This window comes from Xenopus laevis, chromosome 8S (genome assembly GCF_017654675.1).
Source record: "Xenopus laevis strain J_2021 chromosome 8S, Xenopus_laevis_v10.1, whole genome shotgun sequence".
In the NCBI taxonomy this organism is placed as follows: Eukaryota; Metazoa; Chordata; class Amphibia; order Anura; family Pipidae; genus Xenopus; species Xenopus laevis.
In genome coordinates this window covers 55,200,796-55,217,210 of record NC_054386.1, presented here as the reverse complement: position 1 = coordinate 55,217,210, position 16,415 = coordinate 55,200,796, and the positions used below count along the sequence as shown (strand labels likewise).

Genomic DNA, 16,415 nt, shown 5'->3' with positions numbered 1-16,415 from the left:
TGGCGTAACTAGATGTTGCTGGGCCCCACAGCGAATTCATTTTAGGGCCCCCAACATATCCAGTGTTTGTCCTGTTTTACCAATATATGTTCAAATTGCTCATCAATGAGAGCCTCATGGGGCCCCCTGTACCTCCTGGCCCCCCCTGCAGCCGCAGGGTCTGCTTCCTCTGTAGTTACGCCCCTGGTGACAGCTGTCAGTAAAAGGGCAGCCCCTTTCTGTCTGCAGCTCTGCTTGCTGGCAAGATTACAGCTCCCCCTGCTGCATATACTTGTTATTGCTAAAGAGGGCGCTGTTTGTAATCTATGGTGCTGTTGCTGCAAATCCTTCAATGTCCCGGTATGCCTTGCGCTCCGTTATGGCGCTGCCCATCTTGCTCACTCTGGCCCGAAAGAGGCCGACAGTTCTATATCAGTGCAAACGAACGTTAAGTTGCTGGTATTCGCCGGAGCGAGGAGGCAAAGCCCCGAGAGACCCGGCACATTGGCGCCAAAGTCAGGTCAGTAGAGGCTGAAACAGAGCCTGGGAAAAGAGCTAGGATAGAACCCGGCGGTGTGTATAGGTGTGAGGTTGTGTCAATCGGGACCTGTAACCTGCAGAGTGAATTTCAATGGAAACATCATAATGGGAAGTTATGGGTGAATGTGCTTGTCACGAAGTCATGTACCTTCCACGTGTTGCTGTCCTACTGTGTTTTGCATACCTCCCAACTGTCCCTTTTTCGGAGGGACAGTCCCTCTTTTGACAGCTCAACCCGCAGTCCCTCATTTGTACTGGAAAGTCCCTCTTTTCTCTGCACTGAACAGCCAGAAAAAGAAACAAAGTTTCTCACTTAATTGGCTTTTAGCAGAGAGCCCAGAACAGCTAACAGGTGCAAATAAGATACTTTGTAACAGTTTTGAGACACAAAAACACAGTTTAGATAAGGAGAAATATTTTCAAACTTTCATAACCTGCCAAATTTTGTAAAACAAACATGGTAATTAGGGGGTGTGGCCACAGAAAGGGGTGTGGTGCGCTACGTGCGTAAAAACAGAACTGTCGGGGGAAGTAGCACTTGCATTAAAAATACATATCATAGGGTTGAAATGTAAAGATCTGTGCTCTGGCAGGAGGGACACGAGAAAGGTTGCATTAAGGTCACAGAGTAGTGTTGAGTTGTGCCCTTACCTTATAATGGTATTGCCCATGGCACAGGCAATAGGGAGTTACTGTCATATGATAAATGGGTGGATTATACTATGTATTCAATGAATATAGGGGTGACCTGTGGTATTAGTAGTTACAGGGCCCTACAGCAAAATCATTTTGTAGGCATACCTCCCAACATTCTGGAAAGAGGGAAAAAAAAATTTGCATTTTTTTTTACCACACCCCCTAATTATCTTGCCCATTTTACAAAATTTGCATGGTTATGAAAGTTTTAACATGTTTCTGCAGTTTTTATGTTTTATTACAGTTTTACTAATGAAGGTGAATTGTCCTTTAAGCTGTGAGTCTAACTTCTCCCAAGGGACAAAACTGTTACAAATGTATCAGTATATATTCTGGGCTCTCTGCCAAGAGCAAATTAAGTTAGAAACATTGTATCTTTTTTAGCTGTTCAGTGCAGAGAAATCGGGACTTTCCCAGTACAAACGCAGGACTGCCGGTTGAGCTGTCAAAAGAGGTACTGTCCTGCTCAAAACGGGACAGTTGGGAGATATGTTGTAGGGCCAACCATAACTTATAAAGAGATTAAACTTTTCACCATTCAGTGCCTCTCTCTAGCATTTGGTGGGTTCAAAACTGATTCATGGTGGTGTTTGGAAAAGGGATGATTATAAGTAGTGCAGCAAGCTACTGGAAATATTGGTAAGGTCTACATACAGGTACATGGGCAGATTTAAGATGCCGATTTGGGACCTTTAGTCCGATTCGGCAGCTTATCTGCTGGTGTTTGAGGCCTTCTGACAGGACCGATATCTGGACAAAAATAGGCCAGATATCGATTGAGCAGGTTTGATTTTCCCCACAATTGAGGAATGCATCAGTTAGTTGATGTGGTCCTTGTCTTGTCACCGCCCATTCCCTGCCTTTTTGTCAAATGTGTGGATCTAATAATGTATGGCCACTTCTTGTCTTATAAATGGTAATAGGAATGTGGACAAAAGGTCCAATTGGTGCCACTAATAAGAACTTCAGAATAGAGTTCGCCGTATATTGATGGGTTGGAGACTTTGAATACAACATATAATTACATAGAGTGCAATGTACCTTTATTAGCCTTAAGCAACATTCTTTACATGTCAACAATGGGGGTACATCAATTTAGATAATACATAAGCTTCAATGACCATCAATTTTAACTGATGACATCACTTAGCACTGCTTGTAAGGATATTTATGGAATATTCAAATTCATTGTTTTATATAGGGAATACTGTACTCCCATTGCAAAATGTATATTATGGTGCATAGAGGTTCAAGACCTTATTAAGGCACAAGGCCGCATGCTTTTATACAGGTCATGGGATGCCAAGGTGTCTTTTAATCTCAGAGTTGTATTATTTGTTATAATAAACAAGATTCAGTGGGGCTTGTTTATCTACACTGTACAAATTTGCACCTGGGCAGTAACCCATAGCAACCAATAATTTGCTTGTTTAAACTATCTGCAAGTAGAACGATGGAAACAAACATTTTATTTGTTGCTATGAGTTACTGCCCTTGTGCAAATTTTCCCCGCCTTGATAAATGACAGTGAGTAAATGACATCATTAAGCACCTTTTATCACGATATTCATGGCTCTTGTGTGTTATTTAGTGAATAATGTACCCCATATTGTAAAATATATATAGTGAATAAAGTACCCCCTGTTGTAAAATATAAGGATATTATACGGTAAGTCAACAAGGATTTCCATGACCATATAAAAGCATGATGCTTTTTTATACAGGTCATGGAACTCCAAGGTTACTTCTATTATCCTCAAATTTTCCAAGAAGGGGTACTTTATTATTATGATACACACGTTTTATTGAGTCGGGACAAAAATGACATCACTAAGCTCAGATAACATCACTTAGAGCCCTTTATATAGTGAATAAAGTACCCCCTCTTGTAAAATATAAGGATATTATAAGTTACTGAGGAGTTTCATGACCATGTACAGGTCATGGAACTCCGAGGTAACTTCTAATATCCTCATATTTTTCAACTGGGGGTAGTTTATTATAATACACACGTTTCAGTGAGTCATGTGACAGAAATTACATCAGAACTCACAGTTTATAACTGATGACATCAGAACTCACCTTTTATAAGGATATAATTTACAAGATATTCATAGCTTTTGTGTATTATACAGTGAATAAAGTCCCCCCTCTTGTAAAATATAAGGATATTATAAGTTACCAAGAAGTTTCATGAGCATATAAAAGTACGAGGCCGAAGGCCGAGTCTTTTTATACGGGTCATGAAACTCCAAGGTAACTTCTAATATCCTCATATTTTACAACTGGGGGTACTTTATTTATTATAATACACAAATTTCAATGAGTCATGTGACAGAAATGACATCAGAAATCACCGTTTATAACTGATGACATCAGAACTCACCGTTTATAAGGATATAATTTACAAGATATTCATGGCTTTTGTGTATTATAAGGATATAATTTACAGGATTTTCATGGCTTTTGTGTATTATAAGGATATTATACCTTACAGAAAAGTTCCATGGCCATATAAAGGCCTTCTTTATTTTACAACAGTGGGTGCATTATCCAATGGAGTGATGTAAAGGTCACCGTCGTTGGACTCTGGAACAGTGGAAAGATGTTCTTTCATGAATTATTCACCATTTGGTCTGTTGCAAATGTCAGGAGAATGCTATCTGTTTGAAGGTGTATTGCCAACTTTAATGTTTGAATTTGGACTAAGTAAGCAAGGGGCTGGCATAAATCAAGCTTGTATGTAGTGCAGGTATTGTACGAGGAATGTAGGGGAGGTCTGTTGAGGGTGGTTATTTTATTGTTACAATACAATTAATGTTGGAGCAGTAGATTCTACTGCATCCTGACCCTGTGGATCGCTCAGAGATTTGGTTACTGTTCAGATGCAAAGTGATGCCTTCTGGAATCAGAAGGTATTTACTTGTCTCATGCCATACACACAGCACTGCCTAGATACCAAAAATGAGAGTTTTGATTCTCCCATAAGGCATCATGGGCAGAGACATGCAAATCACTCCTTTGTGTCTCTTTGGACAACTATGCATTCAGAACCGCTGGTTTATACCACAGATACAGCATAATGGTTCAGAGCCATATATCCAAACTTGCAGACAGCCTGTTTCAATCTTGTTAGATCTCATCAGTGCAAGATATTGGAACATGGCTTCTGAGAGGTAGGACTTGGAGAGTAACAAAATGGGGAGCCAAATCTGGTTAGGGTGAGAAGGGCTGAAAGGAGCCAAAAAGCCCTTAGCTAGCAATTATACCAGAAGGCATCACTTTGCATATAGTTACTGTTCAGATAAATACATTCAAAACAATAAGGGATTTGAGCACCATATTTAACTCTTTTATTTCTCTGCACTTGGTTGGTTTAAAAGATACAGAATTATACATCATATACACTTTCTTAAAATCATATCAACTTTTAACCCCAACTTTTTCTATGCAATTTTTATTGCATAACAGCGAGAATCTTATTTTTCCATTCATTTTTAATGAGGCTGAAAATCTTGAATGTTTTAATAAACAGAGTAATAAACTGAGAAAATAAATAAAGTAGTTGGAGAACATTCCTACTGACTTCTATACAACCTCACCAGCTTATATACTTACAGAGTTTTTTCTGGCGACTTTTTGTGATCTTTTACTTTAATAAATTCCGACTATTCGAGGTTTCGGATAATGTTTTTTTCCGGATCAACATGCTTTTATTTGTCGAATTGAGAAAAAAAACGCTAATTCATAATTCAGTTTTTGATAAATCAGCCCCTTATCACTTGTGCTGAACCATTTGCTGATTCATTCATATAATTTGTGCCCACTGAGAAGAAGATTAAGCACTGGTTCATAGTAAGTAAAAAACTGATTGTTACTGTAATTATAAACTTGCATAGAATGCAAAGACTGCAGTTTCAGGCACATTCCTTTGAATAATTCTGTGGTTTACTAGATGCAGTTTGTAAAGTATTTACTGTGTTTTTATTCTCTAATGTCACCAGATCAGAAGCCAAGTACCCAGATAATTTGTACACATGATTTGTGCTAAATGGCAGGTGTTTTTAAACCTTTTGTAATTCTATAATAGGGCTTTTGATGGTGGACAACTTTTCTAGAAATGGTCTGTCAGGTTTTTTTTTTTATGGCTGCATATGTTTTCTTCATTAACCTGAATTAAGGTGATACTGACACATTCCTATAAAAATAGTAACGTGTCGGTATCCGTGAAAACATGGTAACGCAAACTATAAGCAGCTAAAAGCTCCCCAAAGCCGATCCCTCAATAGGCTAATTACAAATGGGGAGCTTTTAGCTGATTTTATTACACGTGAAGCTTCTATTTACGGATACCGACACGTTCCTATTTTTATAGGAATGCGTCAGTGTCACTTTAACAGAAATCTTTAAAAAAACATGACATGCCTAAAATGTTATATTCCATAATTTCAGAAATATAACCAATATTTTATTATGAACACATAAATACAGTGTATTCGGCTCCCAATAGCAAATATTTAAGTAAGCTGTCCCCAGAAAATCATGTTTTATTGAAAAATACAAGATTTTTTTTTTTTGTTTGAAACAAGCTGCTAAAAAAGCAACTAAAAGCAAACAAATCAACTGAAAAGGATAAGTATTTGCTATTAACTGCTATTTTATAGTAAGGTTTTAGATTTAACTACTGTGGTTTTATTTATTTATGTTTTTTTTCTGTCTTGGGTGCTAAACAGCAAAGTTTGGTGTGCTAGTGTGCTTACAGCAAGTTTGTCACAACCTGCTTTACTTTGCAGTTAGTTTTCCCTCAGTTTGAGGGGGTGGGGTTTGATTAGTTGCACCTGAACAGACAGTATAAATAGAACCCCTGGGACTCCAGTGAGTCTGTTTGGCACGTTCCAACTTAGTCTTAGTGCATATCGGTACTAATGACAAAGTAAATGGTAGATGGAAGACCTTAAAGAGTGATTTCAGGGATCTAGGCTCTAAGATCAGGGAAAGGTCTTCCAATGTCATCTTTTCTGAAATTTTGCCCGTGCCACGTGCAAGTTTAGGAAGACAGTGGGAGCTTAGGGAGCTAAATGCGTGGCTCAAATCTTGGTGTAGGAAGGAAGGGTTTGGGTTCCTAGAGCACTGGGCTGATTTTTCCTTGGGGTACAACCTATACAGTTGTGACGGTTTGCACCTCAATGGAAGGGGGTCCACTGTGCTAGGAGAAAGAATGGCTTAGCGGTTGGAGGAGTGTTTAAACTAGGCAAACTAGGGGAAGCTAGGGTAGACGGGTCAGTGGGGTTAGTAAGGGGTCATGGGGGAGGAGTGAGGGGGCATATAGTTTACCAGTTAAGGAGGTCCCTCTGTTACAAGGAAAACAGAATAATGCTAATTTAACATATAATTCTCCACTAAGTAATGCAAATTTCAAAAGTAAAAGTAGTAACCTCCGCTGTATGCTGGCAAATGCACGGAGTTTGTCAGGTAAAATGGGAGACCTAGAATTAATTGCATGCTCTAAAAATTATGATATAATTGGTATCACTGAGACTTGGTGGGATGAAACATGTGACTGGACTGTGAATTTAAATGGTTACACCCTTTTTAGGAGGGACAGAGGGATAAAAAAGTGTGTTTATATGTAAAGTGTAGAAACCCTCTAGGTAGAGATTTTGACTGGGCAAAAGGTTACAAAGAGAATTATCATTGGTGTATGCTATAAACCACCTTGTATAAGTGACGAGTATGAAGCCCAGCTACTCTTGCAGATACAAGTGGCTTCACAGCTGGGTCAAGTTGTTGCTATCGGTGACTTCAATTATCCAGACATTGACTGGGGTAATGGGGTTGCCAAGACAGAAAAAACTACTAGGTTTGTAAATATGCTGAATGACAACTTTTTATTCCAGCTTGTTAAAGAACCTACTAGGAATGACTCACTTTTGGACCTTGTAATTAATAATACTGAACTCATCTCTAACATTTGTGTGGGTGAGCATTTAGGGAATAGTGATCATAACATGGTCTCCTTTAAGATTCTGTTGCAGAAGCAATTCTATAAGGGAGTGTAGCATGGTTGGGAAAATCATGGATGGAAAGTATATCCCTCCCAGAATCCTCTATGAAGCAGTGCAAAGGGATGTGAAAATGAGGCTCTGAGTAGCAGGGAGGTGATTAGCCTCACCTGGAGTAAAAAGGTGGGGGTTCAATTAAGGCTGCTCTCAGAGAGAGAGAGATGGAGAGAGAGAGAGAGAGAGAGAGAGAGAGAGAGAGAGAGAGAGAGAGAGAGAGAGAGAGAGAGAGAGAAGAGCGAGAGAGAGAAGAGCTACTGGAGTGCTGTGTTAAAAGTTTGCTTAGTAACTGCATGTTACCTGTGTTTAAAGCATAAGGACTTTTATTGCTGGGCACAAGTTTCCAGAAAGAGACAAGTTATCTGGTAGCAAGGACTGGCTTCCAGCTTCTGCCTTAAGTGTTTGGGGAGCGGCTGCTTCCAGGAGAAAAGCACAAGGAATCTCCAAAGGACTGTGAGTTAACAGTTAATTTTGTTTGCTGGACTTATATTGCCCAAGTGGGAGACTGTGGGACCTTTGGGACATTTTCATTTATCAGTACAGCTGGACTATTTTTGTTTACTGCCTTCCCAAAGGGTATGAACTGTTATGTTGGTGTTTAAGCTGCTGTGTTAAATAAATGCACACGTGAGATTAGCTGGAACCTGTGTACTGTTTACTGTCTGTGTGAAAGGAGTTGCTGCTGCTACTACCTAAAGAGCCATTCCCCCACAATTGGTGGTCGGATGCGGGCAGCTCCTTAAAAAGACAGTCATATTAAAGAATTGTTATATCAACCACAGTTGGGTGACTTTCACAGAACATTGCCAATATGGAGGAGATTCTAAAAGAACTTGTAAAGTCCAATGCTCAGCAGCAGCAAGCCAATGCTCAGCAGCAACAGCACATCAATGAGCATCTGCTACAAGCCAATGCTCATCAGCAGCGGACTAATCAAATACTCGCAGAGTCTGCTCAAACAGCTTTAACCTTTTCACTGCCAGCCAATTTGGCCAAGTTGGAACTTCTTTTGCCAGACCGTTTTTGAACATTTTTTGCTCTTTCACTTTAGGGGACTTTCCTGGGGGGGTCTTTTAGTTTACCCATGAAAACAAAATATTGTTTTTTTCAGGACAACCTAAGCTTTCAAAATATGCTAGAATTTCGTTGTCATTCCAGTCCTGTAAAACGATATGGGCTTCTAAGTGTATAAAAAAAAACCCCCCAAAAAAACAGTTTCACATGATACAAACGCATATATCAGAAGCATAATTTATTTTATGCATGAGAACATGGCAGATTTGGAAAGTTCTGTGTCTCCCGAACACGCCAATACCAAATATATATAATTTTATGGATATTTCTTACTTCTATAGATCAAAAACTCCGAAGCAGTAAACTACCAAATTTCCAAAGCACCACTCCACAAAACTGCATACATCTGATTTCAAGGCCAAACATTCCACTAACAGTAGGTTTACCCTAAAAAACTACCCCTTATTGGAAAGAACAGATTCTAACGAGTTCAAAATGGGTAAATATATATTTGTACTCCAAACTACCAATTTGCAATTCTTTCCTAAAGTTAGCAGTTTTTATAAAAATGTGTTACATTTTTTGAAAAATTACCTCAAAGTGTCCAGCCTACAGCATTGTATCTCCCACATATCATTATATACCAAGATACAACACCCCAAATATGAAAGCCCAGGGTCTGCTGAACAGTTTGATGCCCAATATGCATAGGTACACGTAAGTATGTGGCATATAGGGGCCCCAGAACGAAGACACCCCATATGAGTTATCAGTTCTGGAATTCCAAATACTGCAAAATCCGCACATTTACATCATTTTTCAAGGGGCAAAAGTACAAAAATGTATGTTCACCCCAGAAAACCATATGTTTTTGGAAAGTACACATTCTGCCGAATCCAATATGGGTATGCACATCTTTCTACTCCAAAGTACCAAGCCCTAAAGCTTTCCTACATTTCGCAGTTTTTAGGACATTACCGAAAATCAACTCGATATTGCAACTCTGAAGCATCGTATCTCCCACATATCATTATATACCAAGAAAAAATACCCTAAATATGAAAGCCCAGGGTCCACTGAACAGTTTTATGCCCAATATGGATAGGTACACCTAAGTATGTGGCGTATAGGGGACCCAGAACGAAGACACCCCATACGAGTTATCAGTTCTGGAATTCCAAATACTGCAAAATCAGCACATTTACATCATTTTTGAAGGCGCAAAAGTACAAAAATGTATGTTGTTCACCCCAGAAAACTATATGTTTTTGGAAAGTACACATTCTGAGGAATCTAATATGGGTATGCAAATCTTTCTACTCCAAAGTACCAAGCCGTAAAGCTTTCCTACATTTCGCAGTTTTTATGACATTTCCAAAAATCAACTCGATATTGCAACTCTGAAGCATCATATCTCCCACATATCATTACATACCAAGATAAAACACCCTAAATATGAAAGCCCGGGGTCCGCTGAACAGTTTGATGCCCAATATGCATAGGTATACCTAAGTATGTGGAGTATAGGGGCCCCAGAACGAAGACACCCCATACGAGTTATCAGTTCTGGAATTCCAAATACTGCAAAATCAGAATATTTACAGCATTTTTCAAGGGGCAAAAGTACAAAAATGTATGTTCACCCCAGAAAACCATATGTTTTTGGAAAGTACACATTCCAACGAATCTAATATGGGTATGCATGTCTTTCTACTCCAAAGTACCAAGCCGCAAAGCTTTCCTACATTTGGCAATTTTTATGACATTACAGAAAATCACCTCAATATTGCAACTCTGAAGCATCATATCTCCCACATATCATTATATACCAAGAAAAAGCACCCTAAATATGAAAGCCCAGGGTCCGCTGAACAGTTTGATGCCCAATATGCATAGGTACACATAAGTATATGGCATATAGGGGCAATAGAACGAAGACAGTTCTGTAATTCCAAATACTGCAAAATCAGCACATTTACATCATTTTTCAAGGGGGCAAAAGTACAAAAATTTATGTTCACCCCAGAAAACCATATGTTTTTGGAAAGTGCACATTCTGACGAATCTAAAATGGGTATGCACATCTTTCTACTCCAAAGTACCAAGCCGCAAAGCTTTCCTACATTTCGCAATTTTTATGACATATACAAAAATCTCCTCAATACTCCAACTCTAAAGCATTGTATCTCCTACATATCATTATATACTAAGATAAAACTCCCTAAACATGAAAGTCTGGGGTCCGCTGAACAGTTTGATACCCAATATGCATAGGTACGCCTAAGTATGTGGCGTATAGGGGCCCCAGAAAGAAGACACCCCATACGAGTTCTGTAATTCCAGATACTGCATAATCAGCACATATACAGCATTTTGCGACAGCCAAAGGTAGAAAAAACTAGGTTCACCCCAGAAAACCATATATTTTTGGAAAGTACACCTTCTGCCGAATAAAAATTTGCTATAACTGTCTTTCTACTCCAAACCTACATACTGCAAAGTAACACTAAAGGCAGTGGTTTTTATGATATTTCTGAAAATCTCCTAAAAATATTGCAGTTGGTTGCATTTATCTCACCCAATTTCTTACATACAATTGGAAAACACCCTAAATATTGACGCCAAAGGTCTACTAAACAGTTTGATGCCCAATATGCATAGATATACCAAAGCAGGTGGGCACGTGCGGACCCCAAATGAAAATAGTGCTTAAGAATTTTCTCGGCTGTTAATTCGCCTTCTGTGAAGATAGCACTCTGACTCCATATAATGTGCCCTAAGACCCCCTAACAGTACAAAGACCCCACAAAACCATATATTTTTGGAAAGTACACATTCTGCTGAATAAAAATTTGCTATAACTGTCTTTCTACTCCAAACTTACATACTGTAAAGCAACGCTAAAGGCAGTGGTTTTTATGATATTTCTGAAAATCGCCTAAAAATATTGCAGTTGGTCGCATTTATCTCACCCAATTTCTGACATACAAATGGAAAACACCATAAATATTGACGCCAAGGGTCTACTGAACAGTTTGATGCCCAATATGCATAGATATACCAAAGCAGAGGGGCACGTGCGGACCCCAAATAAAAACAGTGCATAAGAATTTTCTCGGCTGTCAATTCGCCTCCTGTGAACATAGCACTCTGACTGCATATAATGTGCCGTAAGACCCCCTAACAGTACAAAGACCCCCCAAAACCGTATATTTTTGGAAAGTACACCTTGTGCCGAAAAAAAATTTGCTAAAACTATCTTTCTGCTCCAAATGTACATACTGCAAAGCAACGCTAAAGGCAATGGTTTTTATGATATTTCCGAAAATCGCCTAAAAATATTGCAGTTGGTCGCATTTATCTCACCCAATTTCTTACATACAATTAGAAAACACCCTAAATATGGACGCCAAGGGTCTACTGAACAGTTTGATGCCCAATATGCATAGATAAACCAAAGCAGGTGGGCGTGTGCGGACCCCAAATAAAAACAGTGCATAAGAATTTTCTCGGCTGTCAATTCGCCTCCTGTGAACATAGCACTGACTGCATATAATGTGCCGTAAGACCACCTAACAGTACAAAGGCCCCCAAAACCATATATTTTTGGAAAATGCACATTCTGACGAACACAGAATTGCTAAAAATGTGTTTCTACCCCAAATTATCAGTGTAAATGATGCTAAAAAATTACATAAGGAAAAACAATGCAAGCATAAAACTGCAATAAAAATCAAAAAGCAAATACAATTAGGAAAATCAACGAAATAACAAAATAACTGATCCGACAGCGTGGTTAGAGGTCAGAATGCTTGATCCAGTAGTCATGCTGTGAAATCTAAAGTTTTTAGGGAAATAACATAAGGGAAACTTGGAAAAGCTCGTTGCCTAGGGGGTTCTGCTGCTAGCTGCTCCTCTCTGCACGCTGATTTTGCAGTGTGTGCAGAGAGAGAGCTGTTTTAGTAAAGAACGTAGCTCCTACGTTCTTGGCACTTAAAGCCTTTTTTCAAAAGAACGTAGGAGCTACGTTCTTGGCAGTTAAAAGGTTAAAGGAAAAGCAGGCTATCAACAGTCAGCTTCTAAAACGGATCGAGACTATGGAAAAGTCCCAAAGTGGATCAAGAGAGCCCGTCTCTGTGTATAAAAGAGTGCAAACCTCTTTACAAAAGATGACATCAGAGGATGATGTGGAGGCTTATCTTGCCATATTTGAAAGAGTGGCAGAGCGGGAAAAACTTTTACCTGACCAGTGGGCGGGGGTGCTTGCTCCCTTTTTGTCCGGAGAGTAGCAAAAGGCTTATTTTGATTTGAATCCTGAGGATGCCCATCAGTACCAAAAGTTAAAAGCGGAAATAGTGGCCCGGTTGGGAGTAACCCTGGCTATGAGGGCCCAGCGGGTACATGCCTGGACATTTGATGTGGTCAAACCTGTAAGGTCTCAGATGAATGACCTAATACATCTTGTCCAAAAGTGGCTACAACCAGAGGAATTAACTCCTACACTAATAGTGGAAAGAGTGGTCCTGGATCGTTTTCTCCATGCTTTACCCATTCGGCTGCAACATTTTGCAGGCCAAGCTGATGCAACTGATGCTAACCAGATGGTGGCCCTGGTGGAGCGGTTTCTTACCACAGAGGATTTTCTTCAAAGTTCAACAGCTAAAAGTGCTGGCCCTAAAGGTCAAAAGGCACCGGGTATAGGTAAAGACATACCAACCACTAAAGGGTGGAAAGAGGCCCCAAAAGGTGGAAATGATTCCATGACCAAGCCATTGAGAGGGCAAAGCCCTAAACCAGACCTGCAAGTTAGGGATAGAGGACAAATAATTTGTTGGCGCTGTCATGAGCCAGGGCACATGGCAGCCAGTTGCCCACTTACCCTGGAACCCATGGATTGTAGCACTGCACAACCACATTTGTCCTTATTTGCTAAGCCTGTTTGTATTGCCCAACCTGGTGCAGAAGTGGAGCCACAAATGTGTACCGTCAAAGTAGACGGGCAGGAAGTTTCTGGCCTTCTAGACTCTGGAAGTCTGGTAACTTTGGTTCATGCCAGCCTGGTAGACAAGGTAATCTTCCCATATGTCCTGAGCCTTTAGAGTGTTTTCCCCCAGGTGAGGCTGTAGGAGTGGCCCCAGATAAAAATTGCAATTTCCCTTTAGAGGTATTGGTAGGAGAGGATGCGGAGCCTGAACTTGATCTGCCTGATCTACCTATTTCTCGGGATAATTTCGGCACTGCCCAACTAAGGGACCCCACCTTAAGTAAAGCTCAGGAACAAATAAAGGTTGTAAATGGGGTGCCCCAGGAACCAGGTGCTGATAAAATATTTCCTCATTTTGCAATGGAAAATGACTTACTGTATAGAGTAAATGAAGTACGGGGTGAGAGGATAGAGCAACTGATAGTTCCCCAAGCCCATAGACGTACAGTGCTGGATCTGGCACACGCCCATGTGTTAGGGGGACATTTGGGCTATGAGAAAACGAAAGACATGGTGTTAAAAAGGTTTTACTGGATTGGGGTACACTGAGAGGTAAAACAATATTGTGATTCCTGTCCCATTTGTCAGTTAACGGCCCCAATGCCACATTTCAAAAGTCCCCTTATACCCTTGCCTATAATTGAGGTACCTTTTGACAGGATTGCCATGGATCTGGTAGGCCCTCTAGTCAGATCTGCTAGGGGACACCAATATATCCTTGTTGTACTTGATTATGCCACGCGGTATCCCGAGGCAATTCCACTAAGGAATTCCAAAAAGCATTGCCAAAGAGCTGGTTCTGATGTTTACACGTACAGGGATCCCAAAGGAAATCCTCACTGACCAGGGGACACCCTTTATGTCAAAGGTAACAAAAGAATTGTGTAAGTTACTGAAAATCACCCAACTGCGTACCTCAGTGTACCACCCCTAAACAGATGGGCTGGTAGAGAGGTTTAACAAAATGCTAAAAGGCATGTTAAAGAGGGTGGTAGCTTACCTTACCTCATGTTTGCCATACGGGAGGTGCCCCAAGCTTCCACTGGGTTCTCTCCTTTTGAACTGGTGTATGGTAGACACCCAAGGGGTCTCCTGGATATTACTAAGGAGGCCTGGGAACAGGAAGCCACTCCCTTTAAGAGTGTAATCGAACATATCAGTCAAATGCAAGATAGAATCAAAGGTTATGCCTATTGTACGGGAGCATTTGCAACAGGCTCAGGAGGCCCAGTCGAGGGTGTATAATCGCTCGGCTAGGGTGAGAACCTTTAATCCGGGGGATAGAGTACTGGTTCTTGTTCCCACAGTAGAAAGTAAATTCTTAGCAAAATGGCAAGGTCCTTATGAGATTGTAGAGAAGGTAGGAGAAGTTAATTACAAGGTTCATCAACCTAGGAAAAGGAAACCCTACCAAGTGTATCATGTAAATTTGATTAAGCCCTGGAAGGACCGCGAGACCCTTGCGGCTGTAACCTTCCCTAGGGAAACAGCAGGTAGTTCGGTTCCAGAGGTAAAAATATCTGAGACCTTGTCGCCAAGTCAAACACAAGAGGTAAAAGAGTTCTTACAAAGAAATAAGGATGTGTTTTCAGAGTTGCCAGGGCGAACCATGGTGATTAACCATGACATTATGACAGAACCTGGGGTAAAAGTAAACTTGAAACCCTATAGGGTGCCTGAAGCTCGCAGGCAGGTGATCTCAGATGAAGTTAAAAAGATGTTAGAGCTTGAGGTAATAGAAGAGTCATGCAGTGAGTGGTCTAACCCCATTGTCTTAATTCCTAAGCCAGATGTCAGTCTCCGTTTTTGTAATGATTTCAGAAAATTAAATGAAGTCTCTAAATTTGACGCATACCCCATGCCCAGAGTAGATGAGCTGATTGAGAGGTTTGGCCCAGCAACCACCCTTGACCTTACAAAAGGTTACTGGCAAGTTCCCTTAACTGACAGGGCCAAAGAGAAAACTGCTTTTTCTACCCCTGAAGGGTTATTCCAGTACAAAGTACTGCCTTTTGGTATACATGGGGCCCCAGCTACATTTCAAAGGCTGATGTACCGTGTTCTTAAGCCCCATCAGAAATATGCCTCAGCCTATCTTGATGACGTGGTCATCTTCAGCACAGATTGGCAAAGTCACCCAGAGTCCAGGCTGTTCTGGATTCAATCAGAGAGAGGCTGGTTTAACAGCCAACCCAAAAAAATGTGCCCTTGGGTTAGAAGAGGCCCGTTACCTGGGATATGTAATTGGAAGGGGGGTAATTAAGCCCCAGATACACAAAATTGAGGCTATACAAAACTGGCCCCAGCCACTGTCAAAAAAACAATTAAGAGCTGTTTTAGGAATGGTGGGCTACTACAGGAGATTTGTGCCCAATTTTGCCACTATCGCAGCCCCACTAACAGAGTTAACTAGAGGTAGAAAATCTGCCTTGGTTACATGGAACCCAGAAGCAGAGACAACATTCCAAAATCTAAAAACTGTTCTCTGTAAGTGCCCAGTTTTGATTACCCCTGATTTCAAACGTTAATTCATAGTTCAAACAGATGCCTCAGATGTGGGACTAGGCGCTGTTTTGTCCCAGGTGATCAGGGGTGAAGAACACCCAGTGGCCTACCTTAGCAGGAAGCTAACATCAGGGGAAAGAAATTATGCCATTGTGGAAAAGGAGTGACTGCCCATTAAGTGGGCTCTAGAAGCCCTAAGGTACTATCTCTTAGGGCGCCAGTTCAGGTTAGTGACTGATCACGCTCCTTTAACGTGGATGGCACAAAACAAAGAGAAAAACGCCAGGGTAACCAGATGGTTTCTGGCACTACAAAATTTCAAGTTTGTAGTAGAACACAGACCAGGGAGTCAACAGGGAAATGCTGATGCTCTCTCTAGGGTACACTGTCTGGTGGCCAAGTGTGCTCAACCCAACAAGTTTGAGCAGAGGGGGAGGATATGTAGCATGGTTGGGAAAATCATGGATGGAAAGTATATCCCTCCCAGAATCCTCTATGAAGCAGTGCAAAGGGATGTGAAAATGAGGCTCTGAGTAGCAGGGAGGTGATTAGCCTCACCTGGAGTAAAAAGGTGGGGGCTCAATTAAGGCTGCTCTCTGCCCTGGAGAGAGAGAGAAAGGAGAGCTACTGGAGTGCTG

At 40.8% G+C, this 16,415-nt stretch overlaps 1 pseudogene; it reads left to right on the top strand.

Annotated features, from left to right (window-relative positions):
* Positions 1-358: 358 nt before the first annotated feature.
* LOC108700074 overlaps positions 359-16,415 on the top strand; it is a 110,643-nt pseudogene continuing 94,586 nt past the window's right edge.